At 43.9% G+C, this 25,807-nt stretch overlaps 1 long non-coding RNA gene across 1 annotated transcript in view; it reads left to right on the plus strand.

Moving 5' to 3' along the window:
* LOC123790450 (uncharacterized) overlaps positions 1-23,831 on the plus strand; it is an 80,306-nt gene extending 56,475 nt beyond the window's left edge. The window contains exon 4 of the long non-coding RNA XR_006779096.2: positions 12,869-23,831. This is a non-coding gene — a long non-coding RNA (uncharacterized LOC123790450). The remainder of the gene's footprint in view (positions 1-12,868) is intronic.
* The last annotated feature ends 1,976 nt before the right edge of the window (positions 23,832-25,807 follow it).

The raw sequence follows: 25,807 nt of genomic DNA on the forward strand, positions 1-25,807 counted from the left end.
AATTACAGAGATGGAGAACAGAGATCACTGGTGGCCAAACGGGAAGGAGAGAGCTCTTAGCTCTAGAAAGGGAGCAGGAGGGAAGCCTGGGTTGAAGAAGCAGTTCTGTATTCTGATTGTGGTGGTGGTGACACTGACCTACACCTGTGATACAATTGCATAGAACTGTACACACACACACACACACAGACACACACACACCAGCACAGAACACTGCTAACACCTGAATAAGCTCTGTGTCCTCTGCCAACGTCAATGTCCCAGTTTCGGTGTTGAATTCTAGCTCTGCAAGGTGATACGGTTGGAGTAAGCTGGGTGAAGGGCACGTGGGACCTCCCTGCGTAGATATTTTGCGACTTCTTGCAAATCTAATTCTTTAAAAAAAAAAATTTAAAACAAAAATACAAAAAGGAAAGACAGAAAGTTCTGTGCAGAACAAATTTCCATTGCAGACATTAGTCTGTGTCCATTGACACATCTTTTTTTTTTTTTTAAAGATTTTATTTATTTATTTGACAGAGATAGACAGCCAGTGAGAGAGGGAACACAAGCAGGGGGAGTGGAAGAGGAAGAAGCAGGCTCCCAGCGGAAGAGCCTGATGTGGGGCTCGATCCCATAACACCAGGATCACGCCCTGAGTCGAAGGCAAATGCTTAACCGCTGTGCCACCCAGGCGCCCCGTCCATTGACACATCTAAAAAGGGAGCCATGTGGTATTAGAAAAGATGTACAGAACGTGAGCCTTGGGGACTCCTGGGGGGCTCAGTCGGTGAAGCGTCTGCCTTTGGCTCAGGTCGTGATCCCAGGGTCCTGGGATGGAGCCCCACAGGCTCAATGGGGAGTTGAGCTCGGTGGGGAGTCTGCTTCTTCCTATCCCTCTGCTCTCTCTCTCTCTCTCTTAAATAAATAAATACAATTTTTTTTTTAAGTGAGCTTTGGGGCTTAAAAATGTAACCCAACAAACTTGCTCTTTGACTTCGCTTGTGAACACAGATGGAGTCGATGTGACCGTAAAAAGTTCGCTCTCCAACATAACAACCACATTTAAACTCCCAAGGATTTTGATGAATCTCTTAAAAATCCAGGAGAGCTCCCAGCATAGCTGGTAAAGAACACACATCTTGTCCATATTTTCAGAGCAAGAACACGAAGCGTAAAGGTTCTCCCTGTATGCATACTCCATACTACAGAATTGCTGTTCAAAGTCCTTATTCTCCACAATCCTCTGTATTTCTTTCTCTTCTGTTTGATCCTTGTAATAATTGCTTGAAGTATGTGGAGGAAAGAACAGAAGCAGAAGAATCCTAGGCTGCTAATACGACCGTTCTTCTGTGCGCTGCCCAGGTGATCACATGTAGCCAGACGCAGGTGTCCTCAGTAACTCAGAGACTGCCTCCCCCCCCCCGGGTATCCCTCACATATTATCCCAAAAAGGACACAAAAATGTGGACTGACTTGACACCTCCTCCAAAACACTGTGCCGGTGTGAACACTGTACTGTCGGGTCCATTCCCTTCCCCAGCATTTTATTCTCCTTATCATCCTGCGAGGGAGGCATCTTCCAGATAAAGAAACCACGTCACTCATAAATTTGCAAGTGAAGCCTGGAGGTGACTGGGTCTGGGGCTCGTCCTGGCCCAGCCACACTCACAGTGACCCGGCTGTCAGCTTCTGGAACCACGCTGCGTCGGTGTGAAGCTCAGCTCCGCCATGTGTGAGTTGTGCTGTCCAGGCCCATGACCTCTCTGTGCCACAGGTCCCCCTCAACTGTAAATTAAGGGCGATAGGAACAACCAGGGCTACGTAAATCACTTAGTCAGGAGTCGACAAGCTATCCAGCCCGCTGCCTGTTTTGGGAAATTGAGTTTTATTGGAACAGACCCACACTTATTCCTTACGTGTTCTCTGTGGCTGCTTTCTCACTCTAACAGCAACATTGAGCCGTTGTGACAGAGATCATGGCCCCCAGAGCCCAGGACATTTGCTAGCTGGTCCTTCCCGGAAGAAGTTTGTCATCACCTGATTTAGTTGAATATGTGACAGAAATTAAGTGCTATTATCCCTGTTGCTATTAACAGTTACACTGAAGGCTTGGAGAACAGACTCCCCCACCCAGTGAGGGCCCGGCACAGTTCATACTCCAAGTGATGTGTGTTCCGATCATAATTCACTTACAGTTCCAGTCGGCCACGTCTTAGGCCTGTGTCACGAGGGCAGCCTCCTGTTAGAACAGGTCTCTCTTTACTCAGAAAACTGCAGTCACTTTAGTTAATCTTTGGGCTTTTTGGTTCTTGGGGTTTTTTGGTCAAAAAATCTTGGTTTGGGGCATAGTTGCAGCATGACTTTTCCAGGTCACACCAACCAACGCATTTGCAAGAGAGCATGAGAGAGTGGACTGCTTCACCCCTCACCCCCGCCATGCTGGGTCCCCATGGTCACGTTCTCTGGGGAGGGGAAGCATCATTACCTAAAAGGCCCTGCTGTTTCTGGAGGACAGGTCTAAAGCTGAGGAAGAATAAAGGGGAGGGGTCATAAACTCATCTGGATTTGCAACAGATGGAAAATAAAACTCGGAATCCTGTCCCTGGCCCGGGTGGATCTCCTGGCTGAGTTTGCATCAGCCCCATTCACAAGGCCAAAACAGATCTACTCTTCCCAGGGCCTGCAGAGTGAGCTATGAAAGCACAGGTCAGATTATGTCCCTCCGTTGAGTAAACCCCCTGAGTCACCCACTGACTTCTCATTGTAGCCTATGATCCAAATTCCATGACCCTGCTCCATCTCCTTCTCTGACCTTAGTCTGCCATGCCTCACTCCCCTGGGCTGACCACGGAGGCCTTCTTTGGTTGCTAACCCTTGTGCCTGCTTTGCACCCTCTCCTCCCTGGTTCCTGCTCATGTTTTGGGTCTCAGCCCCAGCCAACTTTCTCTGCAGATCACCCACTCACATTTTCCAGCATTTCTTCCTGTTTGACGTCATTCGTCACCCTCATCACCAGCCGAAAGGATCTTGTTGATTTGCTTGCTGACTCGATGACAGTCTGTTTTCCTGCACTAGCATGTAAGCTATGGGAGAGGCAGGAATTTCTCATAAAATCGACACTTGATAAATAGTTGTTCAGTGAATGAATGAACTGGCAGGGTTTTTAACCCCACAGCTTAAAAAAAAAAAAAACAAAACAACCTGGCCGAGGTGGAAGATAAGAACGCTTCAGGGAACATTCATTTAGGTCAAGGAGCAGTGTGTGGTTGGAGTGCAATCAAGGGACAGAAGACTCTGTCGGACAGAACTATTTGGAATGTGCTTTCGAAATGCCTTCTTCTGATACGTGCATCCTCTCTCCTGCCGTTTAGGCAGCGTACTTGGAAAGTCTGTGGAAATGTGTTTTAACCAGCAGTTACACTCCTTCTTGTTAATCTTCCTCAAACTGCCCGTGAAACCAGCAGACAGATGCATTTGCCGTGAGCACTGAGTCCCCTAAATGCTTACAAGTCATAGTTCCCTTCAGTGTCTGTGGGACTGTGGTCAAAAAGTCAAGTCCCTCCTTCAGAAGAACGCAAATAACTTCTGAACACTCTTTGCACTTTTTGTTTACGGCTCCATTTCCTGTATTTTTAAAAAATATGTAAAGTTGCGGCACTTGGGTGGCTCATTCCATTAAGCGTCTGCCTTCTGCTCAGGTCATGATCCTGGGGTCCTGAGATTGAGTCCCGCATCGGGCTCCCTGCTCAGCGGGGAGCCTGCTTCTCCCTCTGCCTGCTGCTTCCCCTGCTTGTGTTCTCTCTCTCTCTGTCTCTGTCAAATAAATAAATAAAATCTTTTAAAAATATATGTAAATGTATTAACATATAAAAAAGACTGTCAAGGAAAATAACCTTGCACCTGAGAGTAGTTCTTCAATATTTTCACAAAAACTAAAAGTAGGCTTATTGTAGGGAAGAAATTGTAGGGAAGAAATCATTAGCCCTTGGAAAACCATCTAACAGAACTCTATTTTTTAAAAGTTTTATTTATTTAAGTAATTTCTTTTTTTTTTTTTTAAGATTTTATTTATTTATTCGACAGAGATAGAGACAGCCAGCGAGAGAGGGAACACAAGCAGGGGGAGTGGGAGAGGAAGAAGCAGGCTCATAGTGGAAGAGCCTGATGTGGGGCTCGATCCCATAACGCTGGGATCACGCCCTGAGCCGAAGGCAGACGCTTAACCGCTGTGCCACCCAGGCGCCCCTATTTAAGTAATTTCTACACTGAACGTGGGGCTCAAACTCATGACCCTGAGATCAAGAGTTGCACGCTCTTCCAACATAGCCAGCCAGGCCCCCTCCAGAGTTTTTTTTCACTAGTACTAAAATTAGACAACCATTCCACACTCTAGAATGAGAGATCTAAACAGCTCCTTAAATTACCTACACTAAGGCAAACTAGGGCTGCCATGAAAACAGGTGTCAGGCCCTTCAGGATCCACTCTGAGGACCAAGCATGTCCAGTGCTTTGGTCAACAGTACGTGGGAATCATTCTGAAAATATTTAAATCAACATACAACATAAAATGCACAGGTCCATACATGTGGAAAGCTCTAGATGCACTTCAGAAATGAAAGGAAGGGGAGAATTTAAGATAATTCATTGAATTTAGAGAAAAAATGCATTTTGATGCAAGACGCTTCTAAATACCAACCTTCTTTTCTAACTCAGACATTGTTTTTTTAGTTGTGCAGTAAAAACCTTGCTGCTTCATTCATTCATTCAACAATGACTTTTTTAAAAATTATTTATTTATTTGAGAGAGAAAGAGTGGCAGTGCTCAGGAGGGGGCCCGACTGGGGGCTTGATCTCAAGACCCTGGGATCATGTCCCGAGCCAGAGGCAGAGCTGAGCCACCCGGGTGCCCCTACGAATGACTTCTTAACTACCAATTACGTACCAGGTACTAGCAAAGCGAGACAGGCAGTTATCAAATAGGCAAAAAAAAAAAAAAATTCCAGATTTTAAAATGGAAGTTCTAAATGTCAAGCAAAATATCTGAAAGAACTATAGTCTTGACTAATCTTTAATATTCTTCAGGTAAATTATTTAAGCTCTATCTGGACAGACCTAGGGAATATTAACTCTGGTGAGAATTCTGAATTTCACACGGATGCAGATTTGAGTGAGAATTTCAAAGTGGGACAGATGAGATGTGTGTCTTCTGGGAGGATTACATTTTTATTGCACCGGAAGGATTGGGCTCAGATTTTATGGAAGCAAATTAAATGTGGGGCATTTGTTCCCAACATGGAACGAAAAGTGTTTTCTAAATGGAGTTTATCACATAAAATGGCTTTTTATGTATTTGGTGCATCAGAAAGATTAGTGTTTCGTGGAGCGGGACATTTTGTGTTCTCTACGGAGTGCACACGGAAGGAGAGCCCACCTGTACAGGAAAATGTGGGGACTTGTTTGCAGATTGCTTGGTCTCTGGTAGGTGTGGGGACCTTATTTATAACCTGACCTCACTTAAACCATGGATATGGGAAACAAGGGGGTGGTAACCAGATGGAGAGGGCTTGGGGAGCAGGCAGAATAAGCGAAGGTTATTCTGGATGGTTCAAACCATCCAGTTATAAAGTAAACAAGGCATGGGGATGAAAAATACAGCCTAGGGAATATAGTCAATAATATCGTAATAACTTTGTAAGGTGACAGATATCGACTACACGTATCATGGAGATCATTTTATAATGTGCAAAAATATTGAATCATTATGATGGGCACCTGAAACTAATAGGATGTTATATGTTGATTATACTTCAACTAAAAAAAATTTAATGTATTTATTTCAGAGAGAGAGGACACACGTGCATGAGTAGGGGGAGGGGAAGAGGGCGAGGGAGAGAGAATCTCAAGCAGACTCCCCGCTGAGCACAGAGCCCGATGCGGGGCTCGATCTCGCGACCCTGAGATCACGACCTGAGCCGAAATCAAGAGTTGGCTGCTTAACTGACTAAGTCATCCAGGCACCCCAATAAAAAATTTTTTAATACATAAATAAACCTGACAAACAACCCAACAAGGCAGGTAAGGAAACAGAGGGAAACAGTTAAGCAATTTGCCCACCGTTTGCCACAGCTAGGAGGTCAGCCAGTTTAGACCCGACTCTGGGGTCCATAAACAATCAACCACTTTCCTGGGGTCTGTGTCTCGGTTGAGAAATGTCCATTACACTTGAATCTGAATCAAGGGGGTGTTATGGTTCATTTGAGTGTTTCTCTAAAGCAAAGTGCTCAGACCCCCTGGACAAAACTCTAGGGCATTCGGAGGGCTTGTTTTGACAATGTCCAGCAAAGGTGTTTGGTCCTCATGCCTTAGCTCCTCACTGTGGGTCTTAATGTAAATGACGCGTTGCCATCGAAGAATGCTTTCTGCATCAGGGCAGCCTTCTGGGCAGAGGTATGAGGCATTGACACGAAGGATTTTTCTTTCTTAAAAGATTTCATGCACTTATTAGCGCGAGAGAGCACAAGCATGGGAGTAGCAGGCAGAAGGAGAGGGGAGAAGCCGGTTGCCCGATGATCTGGGAGCCCGACGTGTGGCTTGATCCCAGGACTCTGGGATCATGACCTGAGCCAAAATTAAGAGTCGGGCGCTTAACCAGCTGAGCCACCCAGGCGCCCTACACTAAGGATTACTTCTGAAACATTTCAAATAAACAGAAGAGTATAGAAAATAATATGACAGATGCCTGTGTGACCACCTCCAGGATTAAGGAGATGCTAAGTCCTGGGGAGAGTGGGTGCGTTCTTATCCAGTCCTAAGATCTCCTTCTCTGTGAAGGATGCCGAGTGACTGGCCCACTCCTAGTGTCTTGCGGATGCCTGTTGCTCCGGCTCATGGGAGATGGAGGGTCTGCCTTCACTGGCAGGCTTGCGAATGGGAACTACTCATGGTGAGGGTTGTTCCTTGCTCCCTCCTTCCTCTTGAAAGCAGGCTTTGTCCTCCGAGAGCAGAAGCTCTCCATTGCTTTCTGCCATGTAACAAGCCAAGTTTCGAAGGCGCCCATGTGGAGGGCCCTTTGGGGTCCAGCCCTGTTGGTAACTGGATCAGCACTTCTATTTCTGGGGCTCGGTATTTAGAATTCCAGAATTCCACATTTCCATCATCTGTTTAATTTAGTCGTAAATGTGATCTTTTGTTATGGATCCGTCTGACTCTTCACCTTTCTTTTATTTGACTCAGAACTTTGGTGGGAAGAGGGGTGCTGTTTGAGGGACCCCTCAAACTGCAGCATTAGAATCTAACTGTGCTAAGAGCCCACCTTCCTAAAATGAGTAACAGTTACAGGGACACCTGGGCGGTTCAGTTCATTGAGCATCCGACCCTTGATTTCCACTCAGGTCATGGACTCAGGGTCCTGGGATCGAGACCCGCGTCGGGCTCCTCGCTCAGTGGAAAGGCTCCTGGAGATGCTCCCTCTCCCTCTGCCCTCCCCCAGCCCCATATAAACAAATAAATCTTTTACAAAATGAAAAACGATTACAGTTACAGATAAGCTCCCTGCCCACCTCATTTGCCTTTGCTTCTTTCCCTGGTGCTGACCACTAACCGGAATGCTCCCTTCCCATACATGTTTTTGGTACTTTTGCTATATTGGCATATGTCTGTAAACAATATTATGTTGTTTCATGTGCTTTAAAATTTTATAAGACAATAAAGATGATATCGTCGTGTGTACAATTCTTTTGTGACTTGCCTTTTCCAGTCATTATTGTTTTTTGAAATTTTTCCCTATCGTTATACATGGAGACCTCTCCGTTTCTGACCACTCTGTCCTGTTTCACTGTAAGAGTAAGCTGAAGTTGTGTTTTCCCGTTTATTTTCGTCAGAGTGAACAAGTTTGTTTTAATATGAAGATCTTTTTTTTTTTTAAAGATTTTATTTATTTATTAGACAGAGACAGAGACAGCCAGCAAGAGAGGGAACACAAGCAGGGGGAGTGGGAGAGGAAGAAGCAGGCTCCCAGCGGAGGAGCCTGATGTGGGGCTTGATCCCAGAACGCCGGATCACGCCCTGAGCCGAAGGCAGACGCCCAACCGCTGTGCCACCCAGGCGCCCCTTAATATGAAGATCTGATTGGCTTCATTAATTGATTCAGGAGTCAGCCAATAGCGGGGAGCCCCTGAACGACGCCATCATTGATACTCACGTGTGTTCCCGAGCACAGGAGTTACACTAAGGCAGGTACCCAGCACATGCTGGATGGTATAACAGACACACCCTAAAATCTCGATGATGTAACATAAGGAAAGTTTATTTCTTGCTTATGTGAAGTCCCAGGTACGAGGTGGGAGTGAGGAAGGGAGGAGAGAGCTCTGTTCCAACAGAACCGTGTCGAGACCAGGCTGAAGGACGTTCTGCCCCGGTTGGAAATCAGCCTGTTTGTCAGCGTCCAGCGAGAAGACGGAGGAAGGGGAAGAGTGGGGAGGGTACACCAGCTCTTTAGTTTCTTTGGTCCAGATAATACACACCTGACTTCTACTTACCTTCCACTGGGGAGAACCAGTGCCCCTGCCTACAAGCTGGCCAGAGAATATTGTTGACCCACCGCCTACCAAGAATGGTGTTTCAAATGAAGGATTCTAATCCAATGCAAGTAACTTAGTAACTGTCATTTGCAATTAAGGGAAAAGGGAAGGCACATATGACAAGACCTACCCTCTATTTTTCCTAAGTTAAGTCGGCTCGGTCTGGTTTTGGCCCAACACACTGAGGATATGATCCACTCCATTAAAGAACAGCCACTCCTCCTGAAATTGATTCTCGGCTCGGGGCTACACATCCCGCCGGACCAAGACAAGTAGCCTTGAACTTGTTCAACGGGCCGCAGGCAAAGGGGAATGGAGGAGCAGAATATTCCCAGAAATGTGATCACAGAATGGTTTCCTTTAGGGAAGCACCTCTTTATGAATTTATGAAACATACTCTTGCAAGAATGATTCACTTGTATCCCCTCTTGTGACCAGTTTAGTTTAGTTTTGTTTTTTTTAAATATGTCTATGTGTTCTGTTTGGGGCAGAGTTCTCTGGCATAGGGCCATCTGGCCAGCTAATGCATTAAAATATTTCTGAGTTGGGGTACCTATTTGGCTCAGTTGGTTGAGCATTGGACTGTTTTTTTTTTTTAAGACAGAAAAGAGACAGTAAAGTTTTATTGCCTACAATAAATTTGATACATTTGGCAAAGCAGAAGTTTAACTGCTTTGGTATTACAAATTTCAATATTTTAAAGAGAAAATTTTAACCTGTACCATCAAAAAAATAGCTGTTTGTTAAGTTTATTTTTCTGTTTTGTTAGTCACCATAGAGTACATCCCTAGTTTTTGATGTCGTGTTCTATGATTCGTCGTTTGCATATAACACCCAGTGCTCCATGCAATACGTGCCCTCCTTAATGCCCATCACCGGGCTAACCCTTTCCCCACCCCCTCCCTTCTGAGACCCTCAGTTTGTATCCTGGAGTCCATAGTCTCTCATGGTTCATCTCCCCCTCTGTTCCCCCCCCTTCATTTTTCCCTTCCTTCTCCTAATGATCTCCCTCCTATTCCTTATGTTCCACAAATAAGTGACACCATATGAAAATTGTCTTTCTCTGCTTGACTTATTTCACTTAGCATAAGCAGGAGAGCAGCCAACTACATAAGCCAACTCTTAACCAGGATAAAGAGACATATAGATAATAATACGTTAATAGTAGCGGACCTCAACACTCCACTCTCAGCAATAGATAGATCATCTAAGCAGAAAATCAACAAAGAAACAAGAGCTTTGAATGACACACTGGACCGAAAGGACCTCATAAATATATACAAAACATTCCACCCCAAAACAACAGAATACTCATTCTTTTCAAACGCACATGGAACTTTCTCCAGAATAGACCATATCCTGGGTCACAAAACAGGTCTCAACCGATACCAAAAGATTGAGATTATTCCCCCCATATTCTCAGACCACACTGCTTTGAAACTGGAAGTCAATCACAAAGAAAAATTTGGAGGAAACTCAAACACTTGGAAGCTAAGGACCATCCTGCTTAAGAATGTTTGGGTAGGGGCGCCTGGGTGGCACCAGCGGTTAAGCGTCTGCCTTCGGCTCAGGGCGTGATCCCGGCGTTATGGGATCGAGCCCCACATCAGGCTCCTCCGCTAGGAGCCTGCTTCTTCCTCTCCCACTCCCCCTGCTTGTGTTCCCTCTCTCGCTGGCTGTCTCTATCTCTGTCGAATAAATAAATAAAATCTTTAAAAAAAAAAAAAAAGAATGTTTGGGTAAACCAGGGACTTAAAGAAGAACTTAAGCAATTTATGGAAACCAATGAGAATGAAAACACATCGGTCCAAACCCTATGGGATACTGCAAAGGCAGTCCTAAGGGGGAAATACATAGCCATCCAAGCCTCACTCAAAAGAATAGAAAAATCTTAAGTACAGACCCTATACTCACACCTGAAACAACTGGAGATGGAACAAAAAAATTGGTCTAAGCCATGCAAGAAAAGAGAACTAATTAAGATTAGAGTAGAGATCAATGAATTAGAAACCAGAAATACAGTAGAGCAGATCAACGAAGCTAGAAGCTGGTTCTTTGAAAGAATTAATAAGATCGATAAACCACTGACCAGACTTATCCAAAAGAAAAGAGAAAGGACCCAAGTTAATAAAATTATGAATGAAAGGGAAGAGATCATGACTAACACCAAGGAAATAGAAACAATGATTAGAAACTATTATCAACAACTATATGCCAATAAATTAAGCAACGTGGAAGAAAAGGATGCCTTCCTGGAAACCTATAAATTACCAAGACTGAAGCAGGAAGAGATTGACAACTTAAATAGGCCAATATCCAGTAATGAGGTTGAAGCAGTGATCAAAAACCTCCCAAAAAACAAGAGCCCGGGACCTGATAGATTCCCTGGGGAATTCTACCAAACATTCAAAGAAGAAATAATACCTATTTTCCTGAAGCTGTTTCAAAAAATAGAAACAGCAGGAAAACTTCCAAACTCGTTCTATGAGGCCAGCATTACCTTGATTCCAAAACCAGGGAAAGACCCCATCATAAAGGAGAATTACAGACCAATATCCCTGATGAATATGGACGCCAAAATTCTCAACAAGATCCTAGCTAATAGGATCCAACAGTACATTAAAAGGATTATCCATCACGACCAAGTAGGATTCATCCCGGGGATGCAAGGGTGGTTCAACATTCACAAATCGATCAGTGTGATAGATCACATTAATAAGAGAAGAGACAAGAACCATATGATCCTCTCAATTGATGCAGAAAAAGCATTTGACAAAATACAGCATGTTTTCCTGATTAAAACCCTTCCGAGTGTAGGGAAAGAGGGTACATTCCTCAATTTCATAAAAACCATCTATGAAAAGCCCACAGTGAATATCATTCCCAATGGGGAAAAGCTGAGAGCCTTTCCCTTAAGATCAGGAACACGACAAGGATGCCCACTCTCGCCATTATTGTTCAACATAGTACTAGAAGTCCTTGCAACAGCAATCAGACAATGAAAAAGAATAAAAGGTATCCAGGTTGGCAAAGAAGAAGTCAAACTCTCTCTTTGCAGATGACATGATACTTTATGGGGAAAACCCAAAAGACTCCACCCCAAAATTACTAGAGTTCATATGGCATTCAGTAAGGTGGCGGGATACGACATCAGGAAGCACTGGACTCTTGATTTCAGCTCAGGTCATGATCTCAGGGTCATGAGATTGAGCCCCAGGGAAGGCTTTGCCCTCATTGGGGAGTCTACAAGAGAGTCTGTCCCTCTCCTTCCCCCTCTGCCCCTACTCTCTCCCAGTCCCCGCTCATGCGCACACACTTTCTCTCTCAAAATAATAAAATAAAATAAAATAATAAAAATAAATTTAAAAGTGTCTGAGTAGTCTGACCTAAACCTAGTAGAGTACTCTGTTTCTTTGCCGTCCTAACCTGAAGGGTAACATAGGAGAACCACAGGAAGGAGAGTGGTGATAGTATCCTTTGGTGATTCTTTTTTTTTTTTTTTAAGATTTTATTTATTTATTTGACAGAGATAGAGACAGCCAGCGAGAGAGGGAACACAAGCAGGGGGAGTAGGAGAGGAAGAAGCAGGCTCATAGTGGAGGAGCCTGATGTGGGGCTCGATCCCGTAATGCCGGGATCACGCCCTGAGCCGAAGGCAGACGCTCAACCGCTCTGCCACCCAGGCGCCCCTCCTCTGGTGATTCTGATACACACCCCCACCTAACACCCACACTCACTCACTCAGCCATCGTTGGGGAATCAATGGCTCTAAATCAAAGATGGCTGGCGGCCATTGGCCATGATAACCTTCCACTCAAGAGGGAGTAAATTTCACCATATTCTTCCTAATGGGCTAGAAGGAAAGAAATCACCACAACAGTTTTAATAATTTGTGATCCTAGTACAATACAGCTGGGATGCAAGTGGTTACTTTAAGGAGTTATGCTCTCCAAGGATTCCGGTGGGTTTTGCCTTACATTTTTGTTTTTCCCATAACTTACTAATCAACCTTATCAAAAGGAAATTCGTGACATAGCTCAACGCTAAGAGACCAGGGAACAAACTTAGGGCCGGAAATAGTGACCTGGTTTCGCTAGATATTGCAGGAAAATTACAGATTTATAGGTCACTGTTTTTTTTTTTTTCCTACCAGAAGTGTCTAACTAAATTAGATGATAGCCTGCAGGTCCTTCACCTGTCTCTCATACAAATAAAATTTCCCAAGAGTGCCCTTTCGGCCCTACACGTTGGATGACTGACACAAAGATATTTCAGCCGGGATAAATTACCTTGTTTGTCTGTTTCAGGAGAAACTCGGTTGTCTCGAGTTGGGGGGTGATATGAAAATCCGCTTAAAGCCAAAGGTGAGTGATAAAATGCAATAGTCTCGAAAAGGATCCTTCTGCCTCTGAGACCCCAGAAGCCTATGATTGTAGCATGTGGAATGGAAATCACTGAGAACTGCTCCCTGCAGACGAGCAGATCGAGGATGAGAGGGCTGTCAGAACTGGAAGACAACCTCAGACTTATTTTTAGGTTCCGTGAATCTTTCGAGGTTCTCGATTTCAGAAACAAAACCCGCTGTAGCTAGTTGAAGCAGAAAACAAAATTTGTGACAGGCTTAAAGTAGTTGTCAGGATCTCAGTGAGGGCCATAGACTCAGCCCCGGGTGCTCCGAGACTGGGAGCCACGTGCACGTTACACGGCAGGATGGCTCCGAGGGACACCCCACTGTCCCAGGGCAGGGACAGCCCAGCTCTCACCCCCCGTGGAGGACGCTAGAAGCTATAGCTGGAACCTCTGGCCGTGGTCCCCGGAGGCAGCTGCCTCTCCCTCTCCCTCTCCCTGCCACGATGGCTTCTGCATATAGGTCCCCGTGAGGTGGGTCTGATTGGCAGAACCTGGACCCTCCATCCTCAGATCGAAGATGTCAAGAGGGCTTCCAACTTCTTTGGAGAGCAAACGCTCTGAAATTAGGACATTCTCCAAATATAAAATGGGCTGAAAAGCAATGGGTGGCCAGAAACAAAAAAACCAACCAACCAAACAAAAACACTAAAAAAACCATAAAGCCGTGATAAATGCTCACTTTGGTGAAGTAGTATCACTCCGGCTTCTGCTAGGTGCCTGGAGAGGCTGAGGCACGCCTTGCCGGGAGAGTTAATGACCCACGGGGCAGACTCTCGACCCATGGGACATAGGCAATGGGAAAGAGCCGGCAGAGAAGTTCCTTTCCCTTCCTGTCTCCTGAGGGGCTGCCTGGAGATGCAGTAGTTTCTTTGGTCTTGCTGAGCCCATCCCAGATGGAGCATTCACCTCGCGCAACCAGTCAGAGGCTGACTCCAGCCTCTCTCGCATTTGCCCCGGACTCATTCCCTTGTCTCTCACTCTGGCTTCCCTGGGCTTGCACCTCCCTACAAAGGGGCAGCTCGTAAGCTTTCCCCTTAGGCTTTGGTTTCCCGGGGAACCCGCGCTACTAGAGCGGCTTACTGCAGGTGCAACGCATTGTCCGTACTCCTAGCTGGGCCTCCATGACCAGCTTCCATTACTTTCCTAGGAAACTGACAATAGACGCTCATGCTGATGTATATACCCCAGCCTTCGCCATAGCTGTCGCTCATGCCAGAGGCTTCTCTTCTGCTGTCTCTCATTTAGTGTTGCCTTCTGTGCAAAAAGAGAAATTCCCATTGGGAGATTGGGGTTGGGAGCGTGGGGATGGAGGAATTCGCTTGCCAACTCTCTCAGGGTCCCTGAGAGTCTCCCAGCTTGTGGTCGAAATAGCCTCATGCTTGGTGAGAGCCATGCCGACTTTCTTTAGGTTCCCAAAACCAACCTCTGTGCCCTTCCTCAAGTTGTTCTCTAAAAAGCTCTGCTTCCTCTTCTCTTATTTCTATGACTAAATGCTTCTTGTCCTTGAAAACAAAGCCGGGGTGTGTCCCCCCCCCCTTAGGGAAGCGCTCCCGAAGACCCCCAGCCACGACTCTAATTTCTGTTGAGCTGTGTAATCCTCTAACGCACTGTTTGGCGTATTGATGTGGGCCATAGCGGACTTCAGTGATGGGTCTACTGGCCTGTCTGCCCTCAAAGATGGCCAGCTTCTTGGGGCCAGGACCCTCTCTCATTTGGCTTTGCAGCCCCAGGGTCAAGCAGCGTAACAGGCAGAGAATGGCTATTCAGGAAAAAGCTATTGAATGAATGCCTACAGTTGGTGGGATAACTGACTGAGTAGTCCCAATCCGGGTCCCCATGCGACATCATGGTGGTGCCTGGAAAAATCCCTTTTCTGAGCCCACCTCCCGGTGGAAGAGCTGCTCCACCCTTCCACCCAGCTGTGAAATAGTCATACTGCACTGTTATGTACTCATTCATTTATTCATGGATCCATCTAGCAGCATCGACGCTAACAGTGGGTCTCTACCAGGCCTAGCATTGCAACAGCACAGAGCAAAGATCATCCCTCCCAGACCTTGCGCTCCAATGGGGGAGGGGCACAAACATTGTAATGCGGATTCAGTAATTCTTTCCTTCAACTAATATTTATTAAGTGCTGTTGATTAAACTCCACTGTGGCCAACGAGGCGGAGATACAAGGGTGCCCCATGGAGGAGCTTCCCCTGTAGACCTTATCATCACACAGAGAGATCATGACCCATGGTGGCATCTGTTTTGAAGGAAAAGCAGATTGGAGGGACCCCAAATCCAAATGGTGCTGGAGGTAGCCAAAGAAGGCTCCCTTGGGAGCTGACCCTCAAGCTGTGTCCAGAAGATTCATGACTAATAAGATAAAGGGAGGGTGGGAGGCTCATTCCAGACTGAGCCCCTAACATAGGCAAAGGGATGCTGGCACATTCTGGGATCTGAAAGACGCCCAGGGCAGTGGGAGAGCCAGCAGGGCAAGAGAGGGAAGCAGGAAAGGTGGCCAGATCATGCCAGGTTTGACAGGTCACGGAAGGAGCGTGGTCACACACAGAAGAAAATAAGATTACAGTGGGGCGCCTGGGTGGCACAGCGGTTAGGCATCTGCCTTCGGCTCAGGGCGTGATCCCGGCGTTGTGGGATCGAGCCCCACGTCAGGCTCCTCCGCTATGAGCCTGCTTCTTCCTCTCCCACTCCCCCTGCTTGTGTTCCCTCTCTCGCTGGCTGTCTCTATCTCTGTCGAATAAATAAATAAAATCTTTAAAAGAAAAAAAGAAAATAAGATTACAGAAAAGGGACTGGGGTTGTCGGTAAAAATTAGTTCACGAACATTGAAGTTACTTGTCTCTATTCTTTGGTTTTACCTTCTGGTGTAAGTAGGTGAGTTTTTGGTTTTTTTAGATCATATGGAAATTGGTAGCATTAAAAACTATTGCAGTGACTTCCACTAAAAAGAACTCTTAGATTGAGTATAACATTTGGGAAACTGAAATCTATTTAGGTGAAACGTCAGTTGACTATATTTGAGAGTCTGAATACATGTGAATGTTTTTACTTATCTGCCACGTTTCCACTGGCATGCACCTTCCTACAAGGAGATTCTAATTCTCATGCCTAAAAGATGAAAATATTTTTCTTTTGCAAATAATCAAGCGAAGACTCTTGCTTACTGTTTCTCGGGTGACATCTGGTGGTTAAAAACTGAAATGCAGTTTTATGTAGTTAAAAAAAGTGAGGTTCTCAAATTCTTTTATTTTTAATTTTTAAAATTTTTTATTATGTTCCGTTAGCCACTATATAATACATCATTAGTTTTTGATGTAGTGTTCAATGATTCATGAGTTACAGAGGTTCTCAAATTCTTTGAGTAGGAAATCATTAAAGAATTTGAGTTGAATTGGTTGAAGATTAATTTTTGCTTAAATTTTTGGCATTGTGTGATCCAGAGCGAGTAGGCGTTATGGTATGAGATGTGATGGAAGGATCGGTAGTGCTCCACTGGATCTGGTAGGCTTTCAGCCCTTCTCAAGCCCAACAATTAATAGCTAGATTTGCTTTTGTGTTTGCTTTCCAAAAGCACTCGAAAGAGAGGCGGAACGAGCCAACCGGCTGCACCCAACTGCTTCCAACAGAGTGAATTATGTGGACTCATTCTTGCATTCCTAAGGAGGAAAAAATATCTATTTTTCTCTTAATTCTTCTAAGGTACCTCTGGATTCCGTTCACTAAAACTTTGCTAAACATTTTTTGCAACAGTGTTGATAACTGATTTTCATCAGCAGTTTTCTTTGCGCTCTTGTTGTCAGTTTTTGGTAACAAGCGTATGGTACTTTTACTACTAGAATTTGGAAGCTTGTCTCTTTTGTCTCTGTTCCGGAACAATTTAAAAAGCATCAGAACCCTACTTGTTTCCTAAGATTTGGTTCAGATTAGCCTGTGAAGTCCTCTGGGCCTGCTGTTCTTTGGGAGTCTACCAATTTAACATTTTTTTCCCTTTTTCTTAGTTTTTTCATAGTTAACGTTCAGATGTTTCTCTTACCAATTTTAGTAAATTGTATTTTCTTAGAAAAATTATTCATTTCATCTGGATTTTCAAATTTATTTGCAGGCAATTGAGCAAAATCGTCTCCTATGATTCTTTTACTTTCCTTTGCATTTTATATTACGTATATTTGTGCTTTCTTAATTCCTAATCAGGTTAGCTAGTAGTTTACCTATCTTAATTGGTTAAATTTTTTTTTAAGATTTTATTTATTTATTTGAGAGAGGAAGACAGAGATAGCCAGGGAGAGCACAAGCGGGGAGGAGAGGGAGAAGCAGGCTCCCTGCTGAGAAGGGAGGACCCTGGGATCATGACCTGAGCTGAAGACAGCCACTTAACCAACTGAGCCACCCAGGCACCCCTTTATTGGTTAAATTTATTCATTGAGATCATTTCTCCATTTTAAATTGTATTGTTTTCTGCTTTCACATTTCTCAGTTCATTTTTTCCTTCTTTCCTTGTTTGGCTGTTGATTTTTCCCCTGTCTTCTTGGTTCATTAGTTTACTTTTATTCTTTCTTATTTATTAATATAACTTTTGGCACCGCGAATTTGCTTCTGAGGATTGCTCTAGCTGTATTCCACGGAGACTAATATGTAGCGTCACCAGAATTTTAGTTTCGATGTCCTCTTTGGCTCTAGAGTTTTAGGAGAGTTTTAAAGTTTCACATAACAGGGTCTTTTTGTCTTCTCAATCCATTTTCTTAGTGCTCAGAGAATTATATCTGTGTTCTTTCTGCTTTTTTGGCATTTATTGAGGTTTTTGTGGCCTAAATATATGGTCAGTTTTTGTGAATGTTTCATGAGCGCTAAAAAAAGAAAGTGTTGTCGGGGCGCCTGGGTGGCTCAGCTGGTTAAGCATCTGACTTCAGCTCAGGTCCCGGGATTGAGCCCTGCGTTGGGCTCCCCGCTTAACAGGGAGTCTGCTTCTCCCTCTCCCTCTGCCTCTCCCCCCATTTGCAGGTGCATGCACTCTCTCTCCCTCTCTGAAATAAGTAAATAAATAAAATCTTGTTTTTTTAAAGAAAATTTTCCTTTTTTTCTTTCTTTGTCTTTTGATTCTACCAAGGTTTCCACCAGCTACTTCACAGATCCATATAACACCCTCTGAGCAGTGTCTCATTACAACCTATTTTCTTGCCCAAATCGGGGTGGGATGTCCACTTCCATGTATTTCCCTGTCCTTGGCACCTGGGCTTGGTGTCTACAGTCTCGCCTTGATAATGGCCCTGACGTTTATAGGTTCTCCTTCCAGCGTGAGCAAGCCCTAAAATGCTTCTGTCAACCAAATTTACTTTTTGTGATATTTTTTAGATACCAGTTAATGGTCAACTGACAGTATCAGGGTTATCTCAGCCTGTGTGTAATAAAAATCCAAAAAAAAAAAGCAATGGTATTTAAAAAAAAAAAAAAAGCCATGGTTTTAAAAATACATGATTGGGGCGCCTGGGTGGCGCAGTCGTTGAGCATCTGCCTTCGGCTCAGGGCGTGATCCCGGTGTTCCGGGATCGAGCCCCACATCAGGCTCCTCTGCTGGAAGCCTGCTTCTCCCTCTCCCACTCCCCCTGCTTGTGTTCCCTCTCGCTGGCTGTCTGTCTCTGTTAAATAAATAAAAAAAAAGTACATGATTGTTTTTCTCAAATAAAAAGAAGCCTAGTATACCTGCTCAAATTAATACATGATAATTATAAAAAAATTTCCAACATTACGGAAGTCCCAACCACTACTTGATGCTCACTTTATTATTTTCTTGGTGTACAATTTCTTAACTTCTACACTTATGTATAGGGAGATGCTTTTTATTGAAAATTCTCAAGCAAGAGTAAATACTTATGTGAAAAGTTATCTCATTCCTATGCGCTAGAGGTTTCTGGAAAATTTCCTGTAAGTCCAAGGAAATATAGAGATGAGACACGAGTGTCATTTTCTATCAACCTGTAAAACAATGACCCTGCAATAACATTTTCTGAAATCCATTTTTTCCCCCAAAGTGATAAGTTTATGATCATCCCATGGTTTGAAATTCTCAGGGACAAGTGTTCTTTGGAGACTGAGTGTTGCGACCATCGAACTATCTAGCAACCACCTGGAATATTTTTCATTTCTGCAAGGCTGGTGTGAGGGATGCCAGCCTAGGACTGCCCGCAGGAGAATCAGCAACCGCCCTTCAAACCCGACCAATGATCTTCTCTATTGTCTACCGGCTGCCAGAAAAAAACCGATCTTCAAAAGGAGAAAAATAGCCTTGGAGGTTCTTGAGGTTGAGGAAATTAAGTATTAATTGTAAAGTCGGGTCCAGGTTTTGTGGTCGGCTCTACCGTATTCAAGCCAAATTGTCTTTAAAAGTTTGTTAGCTGGGGCACCTGGGTGGCTCCGTCGGTTAAGTGCCTGCCTTCGGCTCAGGTCATGATCCCAGGGTCCTGGGATCGAGCCCCACCTCAGGCTCCTTGCTCGGGCGGGGGAGTCTGCCTCTCCCTCTCCCCCCTGCCCCTCCCCCTGCCCCTCCCCCCTGCTCGTGCTTGTGTTCTCTCTCTCTCTCAAAGATAAATAAAGAAAAAAATTATTTAAAAAAGTTTGTTAACTAAGGTTCCCCACCTTAATTTATTTTTGTACACCAAGGGGTAGCGATGGGGTTAATGAGAGTGTTTGGCACACAACAGGCGATCAAAAAGAGATTGAAGCAAAGGCTGACTGGTTTGGCGGCTCTCATTGCTGTGACTGGTTAGCGGTAAGTCTTCTGGGGCCATCCTCGGGGAGCTGACTGACTGCTGGAGAGTATCTGGCAGCGAACCCTAACCTTACCCGGAAGTGAAAGAAGAGCTGGAAGACTGAGGACCCTTTATATTACCGTTTCTTTGGTTTCCAGAAATCCAGGTAAGATTAAACAATTGAATGTTTTGTATGGAAATAGTCATTTAAAGGTCAACTGTTTGTGTTTGAGAAAGAAAATAGTGGAACGTGTCATCACCCCATGTGCAAATAGTATTGGTTCGCTCTTATTCTGATTTTAGAAGTCAATATGGAGCAACTTTCTAGCATCCCCGTCAATTTATGCTGGTGGATTCTATAGGGTACCCTAACACTATCCCTTTGTTAGTGTATTTATGACAGTAATACAATTATTTTGTTAATAATGATGCCTTTTTTGGGGATGCCTGGGTGGCTTAGTCGGTTAAGTGTCTGCCTTCAGGTCAGGTCGTGATCTCAGGGTCCTGGGATCGAGCCCTGTGTCGGGCTCCCTGCTCAGTGGGGAGCCTACTTCTCCCTCTGCCTGCTGCTCCCCCTGCTTGTGCCCTCTCTCTCTCTGACAAATAAACAAATACAATCTTTTTTTTAAAAGAAGGTGGTATAAGAAAAGTTCAGTATCTAACAGATTCTTCAGCTTTAAGAGCACAAATATTTTTTTTTAACTTTTAAAAAATAATGAAGCCTTTTTAAAAAAAAGATTTTATTTATTTGAGAGAGAGAAAGAGAACAGGAGGGGGGAGGGGCAGAGGGACGAGGAGACTCCCTGCTGAGCAGGGAGCCTGACAAAAACAGGACGACTGGGCAGAGTGGGGGCTTGATTCCAGGACCCTGAGATCATGACCTGAGCCGAAGGCAGAAGCCCATGAGAGTGCCCCATGAAGTCTTTTTCGAAAGAGCGAATCAGTGCCTGGATATAAGAATGTATTTGATTTTGCTTAAGTCTCTGAATCAGTTCCACCCATGAAATCTTTCATAACTGTTTCACCATCTGTTCAATTTGCAGCAGTGATCTTCAAGGCAGTAGTAAAACAAAAAATTTGCCTTAAAACAATACACTTGCAAATCACTAGCTGTAACGCCATGTAACTGGTTTGTTAATCAAGCTGAACTTGGTTAGTTGTAATTGGAAAATAGCCTCTTTTTTTTCCTTAGGGTATTAGAGCAATCTCATCTTCTGGTATTAAAATATCAATGTTGCCTAAATCAATACTATCATATGTCCAGTTTATTGCATCTCCTGACCCAGAATCAGTAAGCAGCAGTGGAAAACGGAGGCCCGTTCTCTCCCCCTTTTCATTGCCCTTGTCTGCTCCTAGCAGCTCCTGCTGCTACTGGATACCTCAGAGTCAAGGTGAATTGGAGGAGCGAATGGAAAGTTGGGAATTGGTGACAGTAAATATTGAGTATCTTTTTCAAAAAATGACAGTGAATACCAGAAATATAAGATTGCAACTTGGCTCCCATGTTGTCACAAAGCGGAGTTCAATTATAGGCTACGTGCAAGAGACATACCTATGCAAAGTGATTTTTAGGGGCACCTGGGTGGCTCAGTCATTAAGCGTCTGCCTTGGGCTCAGGTCATGATCCCAGGGTCCTGGGATTGAGTCCCACATCCAGCTCCCAGCGGGGAGTCTGCCCCTCCCCCCTGCTCATGCGTGCTTGCATGCGTGTGTGCCCACGCTCACTCTGTCTCTCTCTCTCTCTCAAATAAATAAATAAATAAAATCCTTAGGAAAAAAAGAAGAAAGATTTTTTAAAAAATAAAGAGGACTGGATTCACTGTCATGCTCCTTTTGCACTTTGCCTCTGTAGCAGACATTGCAGCCGTCGCACCTCTGAGTTAACGCATCTACACTGACAGCTTCCCACTCGTGCCCACGCCCTTCTGCTTCTTGCTCAGTGGCTTTCTCTGAGAGCTTGTTTAGTCCGTGTGTGTGGCAGCCTCTATATGCTGGAATTTAATGCCTGCAGAGAAGTCTTCAACCAGGGAGTTTGGGGATCTGTTAGATAGATATGTCAGCTTCTCCATCCCTTGGTGGAGCCGTTGTGAGGAATGTTCTGTGAGCTTCTTTAGGAGGTCCCTAGGTAGAACGAGTCCATGAGTCCACAGCAATAACCACTAAAGCCTCTTTATAGGCTTTCCTCCCTTCCCTCCCTGTCTCCATTCCCTCACTTGGCTTCTTGAGACCACCTCCCAAATAAGCCCCCTCCGCGACTCAAGTCCTTGACTCATGATCTGATTTCAGGGGAACCTAAACTTGCAGTCTTCTTCCTTCTTCCTAGTTGGAATATAAGCCTGAGAATTAGAAGGGAAGGTATACCATGATCTCTATTTGCAGATAATATAATAGCATAAGTGGAAACCTAAGAGAAGCACTCTAAAAATAGTACCAAAACTAAGAGTTGATTAAAGTAGCAATATAAAAAACTAACAAGAATCTATTATCTTCATATATTCAGAGAATACCTAGTGAGATGATATGAAGGGAGGGGAAATCACACTTATAGTTGCAATGAAAAACTTAGGAATAAGCTTAAAGGAAAATATTTACTCTTCAAAGATGTGAAAGTAGACATGAACAAATGTAAAGGCATACCTTGTTCATGGATAGATAACTTTATATCGTACATGTTAATTCTTCCCAAGTTAATAAATTTAATGTAATTCCAATAAATACCTGGACTTACTTCCCCCCAAAGTAGACTATTAATTCTAAATGAGAGGAACTAAACCTATAAGATATGAAAACATTTTATAAAGACTCTATAATTTTAAAAGTGTATATTCATTGGTACGTAAATAGACAGAGAATGACAGAATAGAAAATTCAGTATAGGAGTGCCTGGGTGGCTGAGTAGAAAATTCAGAATAGGAGCACCTGCGTGGCTGAGTCAGTTCAGGGTCCAACTCTTGATTTAGGCTCAGGTCCTGAACTTAGGGTCATGAGGTTGGGGCCTGTATCAGGTGCTAGGCTCAGCAGGTGGGAGGGGGGAGTTTGCTGGAGATTCTCTCCCTCCTCCTCTGCCCCTCCCTCTACTTGTGCTCTCTCTCTCTCTCTCTCAGATAAATAAATCTTCAAAAAAAAAAAAAGAAAGAAAGAAAGAAAATTCAGAATAGGACAATTATATGTGAAAAGTTAAGTGACACCTAAAATCAGTGGTGAAAATATACTGTTTTTAATAAATGTAGTTGGCATAACTAGATGGCCATTTGGGAAAAAGCAAAATTGGATCCATAGCTCACACTGGATATCAAAATGAAATCCAAATAATCCAGATATCTACATGTAAGAAGTGAAACCACACAAGAAAACAAGAAATCATTCCTTTACAAACTTGGAGTGAAAAAAGCTTTCCCAGTTTTCCAACTATGATTATAAATCCAGAAGCATCAAAGACAATTCAAAAATATTGACAAATTTGACTACTTAAAAATAAAAAGAACTTTTTCAAAGCAAAAAAAAAAAAAAGCAAAAGTCACAAAATAAATTAAAAACCTAGAAGAATATATTTGCCATTTATATCACAAAATTCTATCAGAATCACCTAATTGAAAAAGAGCTCTTTAAAAAATGGAAAGAGGAGCCCAAATACCAATGGGGAGAGAATGTGAACAGAGAGTTCAAAGGAAAGGAAAGTTGATGTCCTTCCACTTGTGGAAGAAGGCTGACCTTCACTCGTAAGAGAAAAGCATATTAAAATTACTGAGAGATACAATTTTCCCCCTACTCAGATTGTCAAAATTCCAAAGAGTTGAAAAAATAACTGTGATAAAGTGTTAAAGAAATGGGCGTCCTCAGGCTTTGCTAGTGGGAGTGCAAAATAATTCAACTGCTGTGGGAAGGAATTTAGCAACACCTGACTGTGTTGTGTTTGCATTCATGTTTTGACTTAGCAGTTCCACTACAGATACGCTTCCCCGATATGAAATACTGATGAATCATTACTTTTAACAGCGAAAGATTGGAAATAACCTGTCCATCTATCCGTAGAGGACTGGTTGAATAAAACAATGGAGTACGATGCCGCCATTAAAAAAAAAAAAAAAAAAAAAAAAAAAAAAAAGAGGGACTTCAAGTGAGTTCCAGGAGATGTTGTTGGGTGGAAAGCGTAAGGTGTAGAGCATTACACGTAATATGTGTTACGCGGTGAATTGCGTCCTCCAAAGAGACGCTGAAGTGCGAACGCCGAGTACCTGTGAATGTGAACTCATTTGGAAATGGGATCTTTGCAGTTGTAGTCGAGGTAAGGTCCTACTGGATTAGGATGAACCCTAATCCAGTGACTGCTTATAAAGAGGAAAATTTGAACACAGAGAGACGTCGCACGGCGGGGGTGCGGGGGTGGGGAAGCCCATGCAAAGACAGAGACAGAGACTGAAGTCAGGCTTCCACAAGCCAAGGAATACAGCAGGTTGCTGCTAGGAGCGAGCCATGGGACCCCTATCCCCTCTGAGCCCCAAGAAGATACTTCCAGCCTCCTGAACTGTGAGGGAATAAATTGCTAGAGTTACAAACCACCTGGTGTGTGATACTTTGTCAAGGCAGCCCCAAGACGCTAATACAATGTGCTACCTATTTTTGTGAGAAAAAAGGAAAAATAAGAATACCTATAGGAGCACGTGGGTGGCTCACTCAGTTGAGCGCCCGACTCTTGGTTTTGGCTCATATCGTGATGTCAGGGGTCATGGGATCGAGCCCCACTCAGGTCCGGCTCCATGCTCAGCAGGGAGTCTGCTTGAAGAGTCTCTCCTTCTGCCCCTCCCCCCCAATAAATTTTTTTAAAAAGAGTACATATATTAGATTATACATATACTTACATATATCTTATGTATAAATGTATATATCTATATCTGTATATAAACTGATTTTTACAAAAAGAAACTGAAAAGTTGAGCCAGAAATTAATAAAAATGGTTACACGTAGAGGATCATTTGAAATGGCACAGAGAGACTTCTTTAAACAGACCTGGTTGTATTGTTTTGACTTTATGTATGGGACACACGTTTTACATCTTTTTTTTAAAAAGTAAACCAGAAAGAAAATAAAAAAGAGGAAGCCCTGAAACTGAACACAAACACAATCGAAAGAACCCAACTGCATACAAACTGATTCCGTAACCACAGAGAGAAAAGACAGATTTCACAAAACTGTCAAACACAGTAAGTACTCTTGATGGGCTTTCTAGTGCAGGACATAGTCTAAGGTCAAAAAGAACACGAAAATGTTACTGTCCACTACTGTTAGTGGACCTATTGGAAAATAATTTGAACGTACGCAGTTGTTGCAAGAAAACACAAAGAAGGACTATGTTAATAGCGTAAGGAGCCAAGATTTTCAGCGCAAGAGAAAAGAAATGCAAATACAGAAGAGGTTAAGGAAAGACAAACCTCTGATGTTAAATTAGAATTGGTACAAAATGTAAGAAATGAAACCGTATGATACGAATCTGTTTTGTAGCTCTGATCACTGAAAAGGCGCCTGGACGTGAGGACCCAGGCAGCTGCCTAATCTCATTGCAGAGGTCTGCTCTGGTTTTCTGTTTGTGAGATTCTTAACCACTTCGTGGAATTTTCCATTGTAATCAATTGCTGAAAGCCTTAAACAGCAGGCATCCTCCTTATGCGTGCATTCTCTTAAAGTATCCATTCCGGTGATGCCCCTTGTAGAGACCCCTGAGCTGAAGTTGTTGATTGACTGATTTCCCCCGAGGCTGCCAGATTTTTCTAGACTAACAGTTACAGGAGCCTGATATAGCAACGGACCTCATTTCGGACAATATGGCGCGTCTATAAATTAGAGAGGCTTTACCTTCGCAATACACCCAAGCTGCCTACTTCCTCCTACTTAGCGGGAAGAGGAGACCAGGCCGTCTTCTCTCTCCACATCTACCAATGACCTTGGGCTGCAACTCTGCAGTCAGGAAGAGCCCACGTCCACCTGCCCCCTTGTGTCCTGGACTCCAGGCTACAGACCCCCTCCACTAGTCCTCACCTTGGAACACGACACAGCAAAGATCACACACCTTCCAGCGACCATCT

This window comes from Ursus americanus, chromosome 5 (assembly GCF_024610735.1).
Source record: "Ursus americanus isolate L20-20 chromosome 5, mUrsAme1.1.p, whole genome shotgun sequence".
NCBI lineage: Eukaryota > Metazoa > Chordata > Mammalia > Carnivora > Ursidae > Ursus > Ursus americanus.